Source organism: Mandrillus leucophaeus, unplaced genomic scaffold, assembly GCF_000951045.1.
Source record: "Mandrillus leucophaeus isolate KB7577 unplaced genomic scaffold, Mleu.le_1.0 Scaffold389, whole genome shotgun sequence".
NCBI classification, from domain to species: Eukaryota; Metazoa; Chordata; class Mammalia; order Primates; family Cercopithecidae; genus Mandrillus; species Mandrillus leucophaeus.
Genome location: NW_012104131.1, coordinates 5,270,851 through 5,281,752, shown reverse-complemented (window position 1 = coordinate 5,281,752; position 10,902 = coordinate 5,270,851). Strand labels below are relative to the sequence as shown.

Here is a 10,902-nt window from a genome sequence, read left to right as displayed (position 1 = left end):
ATGGAGTTTATTTATGTTGTGTTTATGGAAAATTTAAGGATATTGATTAAATCCCAATGTGTCCTGTTTTAATAAATGGAATTCAGGCAGAAAGGATGGAGCCAAATGAAGATTAAACATCCAAGAGAGCTGATGCTAATAGGAAATTATCTGGCATTTTTTCCCTTCTAATGTACATTTAAAATCTAATTTTACTGATAAGAGAGTGGGGTACTAAGTTACAAAAGAATGAGATGAGGAAAACTGTTGAGATGAGATGCATGTTGTCATGTTTCCTGAGTTTTGTGACCGACCACATAGGCCTTTAATGATCTGTAAGATTTAGCAGAAATTGTTCTGGTCACTGTAGAGAAATAGAAAAATGGTAAACAGTCTGGACAGAGAGCATAAGACGTAGTGTCAGCATAATTCGATTTTAGTTTTCCTGTTATTGACCAGTTGTGTGACCTTGGTCAAGTCACACATTCTCTTTGTGTCTCTCCCTCCTTATTTGTAAAATGAGAGGGGTTGGCAAATGTCTTTTCTAAAATAAAAAAGTTTATTCCATATTGCAAACTCATCACAGTGTTTCCTAACTAGATTTCAATATTCTAATATAACCAACCGCATGATGTAACTGATGACTTGCATGGAGGTAAATCACTGAGGCAACTGGAGAAATATTCCAAATGAACTTAACTGTTCAATTTGTGCATGAGACCAACGTTGGAATGTAGAGCTACTTAAAGGCCATAGAGATCAGTTTCAAGTCAGACTGGAAGACCTCATTGAGGGGTTTTTGTGCTGGTGATTATTGATGCTAGAAAGCCTTGCTTTGCAAAGTGTGGTCCAAGGACTAGCATCATTTGGGAGCTTGCTAGTCATGCAGAATCTCATGCCCATCAGAATCTGTATTTTAACAAAATCCTAAGGAAATCTGTGTTCGTATTAAAATTTGAGAAGCACAGCTGTATAAAATATCCTTCTCACTTTATCTCCTCGTTGGTACTGCTGGTGTCTTGATCTGAGACCGGTTTCTTGGCACTACCAGCAGAGGGGGTGAAAGAGCAGAGAAAGGTGTCACGCCCCTGGTCAGTCTAGAGAGTAACACTTATAAATACGGTAATAGTTTGAAAGAGTGGATTGATTTAATGTATGATTAGCTTGTCTTTCTGTTTGGCTAAAATCTTCACACAGCTATTAGCTATAGTTTTAATTGTTTTGGCAGATTCAGTTCTATTTTTCCTGTTATCTATTTGTCTATTTAAGTAAATGTTTCTTTCTGTCTCTGTCTCTGTCTCCCTCTTTACTTTTCAGACTGTACTTGTTTGTGGAGCAGCCCTAAGAAAGAAGATCTGCAGATCATGTATATAAAACTTTCAAGAAAGCACTGGTCTTGCAGTAACTATCCTTTTCCGGTATTTAACTACCAAACATTTTTCTTTCCCTCCACTCTACTTGCTTCCATTATTCTAGAAGTGACTATCCCTAGTTGTTTCAGAAAATTTCCTGTGACTTTATCTCCAGCCCACTGACATTGCTTCTTGGGGCTCCCAGTGTCATAAGGGTAAGCATTCTGAAGATGTATAAGCAATAAGAACACCACTGCACTGTGCCCTGCTCTCCTCTCTAGGAGGGGCAATCAGGCTTCTTCATGGACACCGCACTGTCAGAAATTAAGACAGAACCCAAGTGCAATTTGGACTTGCAGATCTTCTTTCAATGACTGTTCCAGCATGAGCCTCTACTTGGCCTATTCCCATCAATACAGTTATTCATTGATTTAGATGTGAGGCAAGGAAAGTGGCAGCCCTGTATTTCTATGACTAGTGTCATATATGATTTCTTTATGATGTTTAGTCCTAAGGACAATTTCCACAGATTTGCAATCTGTCCAGTTGCAGGAGGCTGCATGCAGGACCTCATGCTTGCCTTAATGGTTTTACCATCTTGAAATTCTTAATAATTTACACAAAACCATGCCTTGTGGGGTTATTGTATGTTTATTTTCTGTAGCTGCTCAGAATACTTAGGAATATTTGAATATGGTAGAGATCCAGGTTCACAGTGAGCTGTGGTGGGAAGTCTATGGTCAGGGAGAACTCTCAGACGTTGCTGATTGGAGTACAAAATATTAACTCCTTTGAAAGGCAGTTTGGTAATACTTATCAAAGTCACAAATACCTATCGTTCTTGGCCCAGTAAAGCTAAAGCACTATTCTGAACATTTATCCCATACATATTGCTATGTAGATATATAATGATTAGGTACAAGGTTGAGTACAATAGTAACAGGTGGGAACCAATCCAAGGGGTCAGCAATAGAGCACTGTTTAGAAAAAAAATGAGGATGCTGTCTATTTACCAATATGGAAAGACTCCAAGATATGCTGTTAGTTGAAAACAGGAAAGTGCAGAAGGGGTATGTAGTAGGCTACCTTTTGTTTTAGAAGGTAGAGGGGCAGAAATACATGTTTATTTTTCGTAATTGCGTCAAAAAATTAGAATAAGCAAGAAGCTGATGAAAGTGCTTACCTGTAGGGGGGCAGTGTGGATAAGTGAGGTGCATGTGGACAGGGACAGGATGCAAAGAATACTTCTTTATATATACCTGCTATGTGGTTTGGATTGTTTGACCATTTGATTGAATTATCCATTCAAAACAAACCAAAAAAATGTAATTTAAAAAGGAGTGACAGTACAACTACTTTGGAAAAAGGTAAAACTTTAGAGCTAAATGTACAATTACGCTTTGACCTAGCAATCCACTCCTGGGTATTTTATCCAAGAGAAATAAAAACATATGTCCACAAAATGACTTGTAAAAAAGTGTTCAATTAAGCTTTATTTACAATACTTAAAAACTGGAAACAACTGAACTATCCATCAACAAGAGAAAGAATAAACAAATTGTGATACGGAATTCATACGGCAACAAAAGTTAAGCAACAGCTGACTCAGGCAGCAATGTGGAAGAATTTTGCAGACATTATGCTGCATAAAAGAAGATGGACATGAACAACTATATACTGTATGAATCCATTTATAGAAGTTCAAGAACAGGCAAAACTGAAGTTAAAAAAACTCAGAACTGTGGTTGTTTCTTGGAAGAGGATGGGAGAGTATTGCCTAAGAGAGAACTCTCTGGGAGATGGAAATATTCTATATTATGGGTATGTGTTACCAGGTTTATCCGATTATCAAAATAGTACAGCTAAGATTCGTGATTTTTAATTTATGTAAATTTTACCTAAAAGGAAAAAAAAAAGAATAGTTACAAAAAGAAGAAGTCTGAGGTGTGGGTGGAGGTACAGATGACACAACCATGGCAAAATACTGATAATTGTTGAAGCTGGCTGATGGATAAACAGGGTTCATTGTGCGATTCTGCTTACTTTATGTTTGAAATTTCCCATATTAAAAAGTTAAAGCCGTAATAGAATGATTGTGGGGATGGAGCATTAGTACTAATTGGTCATTTATCACTTTGGAAGTCAAAGAGTTAGACTTTTCAGTGACTAAGGATTAGCTAGGTAAAATAAGTGAACTTCACAGACACATGGTGGCAACAGAGCCTGGATGGAAAACAGTAGCATAGGACAGGGTGAAGGTACTGGAAAAACAACTGCAATGAAGGCAGAGAGAGGAAGATACCACTCAGAGGTAATGGAATCAAAATCACTGCTCCCTTCTTCTCAATGTTATTCAACGCCCATCCCTAGGATTTGCCCAGCTCTGTTTGCTAAAACTGTAGTAGCGACCAGTCAAGCTTTCCTGATATGCTTGAGGTTTGTTTTTGATTCTTGGACAGTATTTTAATACCCTGTGCTCTAATCTAGGAAGAGCACAGCGCATTTAGATACCATCCAAGGGTCCATAACAAGGGTCTTCTGAAAATAGGTGTGAACCTTCAAAAGATCAAAGAAAAATTATGTATAGCATTTGAGGAAAAAATTTTATTGATTAGTTTTAACTTTGAAGATAAAAGGATCAAGAGTCACTTAACAAGAGCATTTGAAAAGCTAAAAATTAAGTACATACAATATAATAATCAGATGTCCTTCACATCTCTATGGGTGACTTAATAGGCTCAGGGATCCAGGGGTAATAAAAGAAGAACTTTCAGGGGAAGTTCTGAGTTTGCCAGAGGATGTGAGAACTACCCTTCCTGAGAGATATTTAAAAATCAGTTCATGACCCATCCATCTGGAAGGATTCTGAGGAAGCCTGCTGGGGTGGAGGGAAGATTCAGTAATAAGATCAACGGACAGTCTTCCTGCCCTGAGGCTCCGAGACCCTGCAGACAGCCCGCTCACAAGTCTGTGTAGAGGACTTTGTGGCATCATGGCTTTGCATTCGTTGATTTTATCTTTTGCAAGATCTCTGGTATAATGAGATGTTTAAAATTGTTCTAAGTTTCAGTTGTTATTTTTATTCCTAAAGGGAACAAGAAAGAGAAAGAAAACAAAATCATATTTGTACAAAAGAATCTTATCTCATAATTTACAAGCAGAATATATATTTATATGTATAAATACATATATATCATTGAATACATGTGTTATGCTACTATTTTTCGCATATTGTAGCTATAAAAAACAAACCATATGTCATTACATTTATCCAACCTCTTGCTCATCTGGAAAGACTTTTTTTCTTCAAGCTTCTAAGAGTCTTTAATGTGAACCAATTAAAACATTGCAATTTTTTAAAGTCTTCTGTAAAAGGAAGTAACTTCAGCCATTAGAAAATTTAAAATTTGAAGTCTGTATAGTAAGAAAATGCAGAGAATGCAAACCTAAGTTATAAAGACTTTTTCTTGTTCATTATACCTTGTAGTAAAATTTGCCCCCTGCCTGAAACCTACTCAGTATTGCCAATTTGTATTTTATCACATGTATTATCAAGATATGCCCAGTTTTCTGGTGAAATTGAAATGATATAATCATAGAGGGGAGGAAAATTCTTAAAGCCATCTAGGCTATTACCCTATTTTAAAGCAGAGCTTTATTTAATTTATTACAATTCATTGTTTGGCTATTTTATTCTTCAAACCTGGAGAATAAATTTCTACATTTCCATTTTGCAAGAAATGACCAAAATAATTTATTTCTGCAGTCAGAAACATTTCTATGGCCAAAAGTATTTCATATCTGTGTTCTAGTCCTGGCTCTTACTGAAAGGTAAATCATTTCTTTGTTGCCATGTTGTCAGAAGATGTAAAAGCTGATTTTTCACGTCCGTTTTAATAAAAATTCTTTTCTCCTCATAAAGCACAGTCGACTAACCACAAGTCCTTTCTAAGGCTGAAGAAAGAATCTCCCTTTGTTTCTTATATGTCTAGTCCATGATTGCCAGCATTCTCCTCCATAAATACTTATGAACAAAACTCTAGAGGTTGAAGACCATGGTTTTTATACCTTCGTTTGCATTCTTTTCTTTTTCTTTCTTTCTTTCTTTCTTTTTCTTTTTTTTTTTTTTTGAGACGGAGTCTCGCTCTGTTGCCCAGGCTGGAGTGCAGGGGCACGATCTCAGCTCACTGCAAGCTCCACCTCCCGAGTTCACGCCATTCTCCTCCCTCAGCCTCCGGAGTAGCTGGGACTACAGGCACCTGCCACCATGCCCGGCTAAATTTTTTTTTGCATTTTTAGTAGAGGCGGGGTTTCACCATGTTAGCCAGGACGGTCTCCATCTCCTGACCTGGTGATCTGCCCGCCTCGGCCTCCCAATTTGTTTGCATTCTTTCCCCAGAAATAATAGGCAAAACTCATAGTGGAAAAAAAGGTGATGCAAATAATATCTTAAAAAATTATTTGATTTATTAAACATCAATTTGCATCTAATGTTTTTATGGACACTTGTCCTAATAAATGTATTGTTGAAGACTGTTGACATTGATGCAAAGAATCAAGTAAAAATTATAAATTCAGAGATACATTTGACTAAACACCAGGGGTAAAGTGTAATAGTCATTCCTTCCATTGGTTAGCACATAACTTCAACCAGCTGATTAGCTTATTACTTTTTTGATTTCTCATCTGGAATTTATATGGAGATTTAACTGTAAGCAACAGATTTAAAAAGAATAATATGAGCACCAGTATTTTTTACAATTGAGAAATAAGGATCAAGCCCTCTAAGAATAGAAGTAACTACCATTTCCTGAATATGTACTAAAGGCAAAGCTGAGTATATTATTGTCTAATACTCGAAATACAGAACGAGTTTAATATTTTTGGCTTCATTTTACAAATAACAGGACAAGGGCTTAGAACAGGCAACCAAGTTGCTTAAAGCCATATCTGGGTCCGAATACAGGACCCCACTACTTTGTAACCTTTCTAGAGTAAGGCTTTGCAGAGTAGTCCTGGAAGGACATGCAAAATCTCCTCAAATCAGAGTTGACTGCTGTCTAAATCTATTCAGAACTTCCAGATAGCTAAGATAGCAAGACACCTAAATGCTAAACAATTGGTGATTGAGGTATTTTTGGGCTTAGTTTTTAAAAAATGTATGATTCAATAGTTTTTAGTATGTTCAGAATGCTGTGTCACCATTACTATTATCTAATTTCAGAACTTTTCATCACCCATAAAAGAAACCCCATACTTATCAGCAGTCACTCCCCCTTGCCCTCTTTTCCAGCTCTTGACTACTGATCTACTTTTTCTGTATACACATTTGCCTGTTCTGTGTATTTTATATAAATGGAATCACTCAACATATAATCTTTTTTGTCTGATGTCTTTTATTTAGCATAATATTCTCAAGGTTCATCCATGTTGTAGAAGGAATCAGTACTTCATTCCTTTTTATGATTGAAATGATTCCATTGTATGTATTTACCACATCTAGTTTACCCATCTATCAGTAATGGACATCTGGATGGTTTCCACTTTGGGGCTATTATGCATAATGCTGCTGTGAACATTCATGCACAAATTTTTGTCTGGGCTATGTTTTTAATTCTCTTGGGTAAATACCTAGGAGTAGAATCGCTGGCTTATATGCTAACTCTATGTTTAACTTTTTGAGGAACTGCCAACTGCTTTCCAAAGCGACAGTGGAGATTCTGTTTTTTAAGAATCAGATCCACGAATTTTGGATATGTCAAACGATGGACTTTTTCGTCCTTTTCAACAGCTACAGATTTCAATGAGGACAATAAAGGAGCATAAGATCGAGAGGTCAGTGGTGGGGCAGGTCTTGGTAAGGAGGAGAGACTTTGCTTTTTGTTTCCTCTAGACTGAATTGGAGCGTCAATGAGAAGGAGGCAAGATGAGGCTGGATGTTGGAAAAAGTCTCCTTGGAAGAGCTGCTCTGCTGAGTGCAGTTAAGCAGAAAACTGAAAGATGAAAATGTAGGGGTCAGAAAAGGGATTTTCTTATATGACAGGTTTAAGCATTTTGAGTGCTCATGGGCTGTAAAATGTAGATCTGGAATAAGTGGCGGGGGTGGGCTAAATCCTGTGGTTTCCTCTGTGCTTTGTACAGAGACATAGTGGTGTGAGTGGCAACTGGGTAAAACAAGTGTAACTGAAATTTTAATTTTTTTCTTTCATTGAGAATAAAAATATTCCTGTTATTGGCAACAACAATGGATCACAATAGATTTTTCTAAAGCACCTAAGAGCCTAATTTCCTGGACTAGTCTATTCTCTTATAACAGAAGCTTTAGTCTGTGATCCAGGAATAATGCAATAATTATTATAGATTACTTATACTGAAAATTATTACAAATAAAATTTTTAAAAGAAGTTTTAAAAAAATTATTGAGGTGACATTTACATAACAAAATAAATCCTTTTAAAGTGAACAATTAAGTGACATTTAGTACATTCATAATGTGTGCAACCGCCACTTCCTATTAGGTACCAAAACAATTCCGTAATTTCAAAATAAAAACCCATATTCAATAAGAAGTTTCTCCTTACATCTCTCTCCCCACATCCAGTGGCAGCCACCACATTGAATTCTGTCACTATGGGTTTACGTATTCTGAACATGTCAGATAAATTGAATCATACAATAGCTTTTTGTGTCAATGCATTAGAGATTCATCCATGTGGTAGTATATGTGAGTACTTCATTACATGCGTGGTGCAATAATATTCTGCTGTATGTATATACTACAGTTTGTTCATCCATTCACCCATTGATGGACATTTGGGCTATTTCCGCTCTTTGAATATGGTGAATAATACTGCTGTGAACATGTTTGTACATGCATTTGTTTGAGTACCTCTTTTCAATTCTTTTGAGTATATATATATATATGTATATATATATATATGTAGGAGTGGAATTGCTGAGTTATATGGTAATTCTATGTTTAACTTTTTAAGGAGCTGCTAAAGTGTTTCCCACAGTGGCTGAAGTATTTTACATTCCCACCTGCGATGTGCAAGAGTTCCAGTTTCTCCACATTCTTGCCAATATTTATTTTTTGTTTTTTTCTGGAATAGTTATAGCCTTTTTTGTTGGCATAAATATACCTCACTGTGGTTTTGATTGGTATTATTCTCATGACCAAGGATGCTGAGCATCTTTTCATGAGCTTGTTGGACATTTGTATGTTTTGTTTGGGGAGATGTCTCCTCAAATCCTTTGCCCATGTTAAAATTGTGCTGTCTCTTTTCTTATTGTTGAATTGTATGTGTTTTTAATATATTCTGGATACTGAACCCTACAAATAAAGTTATATTTGTATATATGTAAATATGTAAGTATATATAGCTATGAGACATACATACAAATATATATATAATGTATAAGTTCTTTATAAAAAATGAATAAAATTTTAATGATAAAAATTATACATTTTTAATAATTACATTCATAGTTTCCATGACTTTACTTACTTTCTGGAAAATATGACACGAAGATGATTTGAATATTGAGTTGCTATTTATAAAGTTTATTATAAAATTGTAATACTTTGATAGTGATAGATTCCTAATTTTTGTTAAGAGAAAAACACATGCAGAAGGCTCTAAGTTTACATCAAGAAACTGATAGTAGGATTTCCTCTAGCAGGTTTCACTGAGCACGGCTTTTTCATCAAAGAAGATTATGTCAACAATATTTTATGACTCCTGATACTGTAACTTGAAAAAGTAAATAGCAAAAGTACTCCGGATATGTTGGGAGTACTTTTGCAACCTGGAGGTACGTGTGTGACCCTTTGAAATCATAAATTGATAGCCACTAACTAAAAATGGCGGGGAGACATAAAAGGCTTTTTTTTTTTTTTTTTTTGAGACGGAATCTCGCTCTGTGGCCCAGGCTGGAGTGCAATGGAGTGATCTCAGCTTACTACAACCTCCGCCTCCTGGGTTCAAGCGATTCTCCTGCCTCAGTCTCCTGAGTAGCTGGGATTACAGGCATGTGCCACCATGCCCGGCTAATTTTTGTATTTTTAGTAGAGATGGAGTTTCACCATGTTGTCCAGGCTGGTCTTGAACTCCTGACCTCAAGTGATCCACCTGCCTTGGCCTCCCAAAGTGCTGGAATTACAGGCGTGAGCCACCGTGCCTGGCCATAAAAGACATTTTACCTGTAATCTTCTAAATTGTACCTTTTTGTTCTTCTAAAAACTTAATCTAGAGGAATAAAGCCTCAGGTTTATACACGCATTGTTCCTTATTTCTGGAGCCTCTGCTTTGGCGGCCTGGGTGCAGTTGGCATGACACACTCAATGCCAATTTGGGGACCACCCCTGGGTGATATCTTGCAAGTGTCCCCCACCACCCTGACCCATCTATAGTTCCACAGTCATGGTGTGGAAGTTGGCAGGAGAGCAAGTGTGGGAAGACACAGTGCAGAGGTGACATTGGGGAGAAGACATCAAGAAGCAGCAGCAACGCGTGGAGGAGAGGCCATGGGAAGACTGGAAAGCCAACGCCATTTAGAGTTCAGTCATGAATTGGATTTGCATATTGATTGACTTGTTTGGACATACACAGAATTTTGCGGAGGCCAGAAACAAGATGTAGACCCTGTAGAAGTTATTAAGTTATAGAGGGAGGCACAAAACTTCAGTTTCAAAAGCAACCTTCAAATGTTTGTTTAGCAGTTACTTAATGGTGATTTCATTATGTGTGCTTCAATTCTAATAATGGCTTATAAGGGCCTGCTATTAGGGTCGTGTTAATTTATACTCCATTATATATTCATTATTTGAATAATGACATTAATAGGCAAAAAAGCTATCTGAAAAGGCATTCCACATATTTCTTCTAGAATACCTAAGAAGAGACACTGCCACTGTGGTACAGAAACTGTATGCCAATTCAATTGGCATACAGGGAGTAATTGAATTGACCTGGATCTATGGAATCTTAGGTGAGTACTATAACTTACACCTTATTTTCCTAGTCAGAAATACATATATTTTAATTTCTAATTTACAGAGTTTCAAAAATTAAATGGAAGAATATATACGGAGCACCGGTATACAATTCACATCCAAAAGAAAGCAATCAAATTATTCCTTAAAATAGAAATTGATACCCAAAGCCCAAATCTGGCACGCAGATGAGTTTCCTTTACTCATAAATTAGTTGTCAAAGGTTCAAAATTGAGAGGGAATTTACATTTAAAACTCCAGTTTTCCGGTTTCTCTCGACAAAAATCACAATGTCTGGCAACACCATATTTCCAATGGCAGCAGTTTGAGTCAGTAGTTGTTATCCCTTTAGTGCAGTCACCAGCTCATTAGAGTCCCAGCCTTATTTTACCAGGAACCTCCTTGACCCCTTTCTTAGTTTGCTTCATTCGTTCTGATCACCTGCCTGAACTCAGTAGTTCTTGAGATTGGAAACTCTACTCCAAGACTCCTGTTACATTTATCCAATACAAGATTTTCAGCTATCAACTTAACTCATATAAAATAAGTTTTATGAAATAAGATGTTGGATGGTGA

The 10,902-nt window shown here is 36.6% G+C and overlaps 1 long non-coding RNA gene across 1 annotated transcript in view; it reads left to right on the top strand.

Moving 5' to 3' along the window:
• Positions 1–10,902, top strand: part of LOC105547417 — a 59,022-nt gene that overhangs the window by 39,036 nt on the left and 9,084 nt on the right. The window contains exons 2-3 of the long non-coding RNA XR_001007223.1: positions 9,015–9,146; positions 10,221–10,322. This is a non-coding gene — a long non-coding RNA (uncharacterized LOC105547417). The remainder of the gene's footprint in view (positions 1–9,014; positions 9,147–10,220; positions 10,323–10,902) is intronic.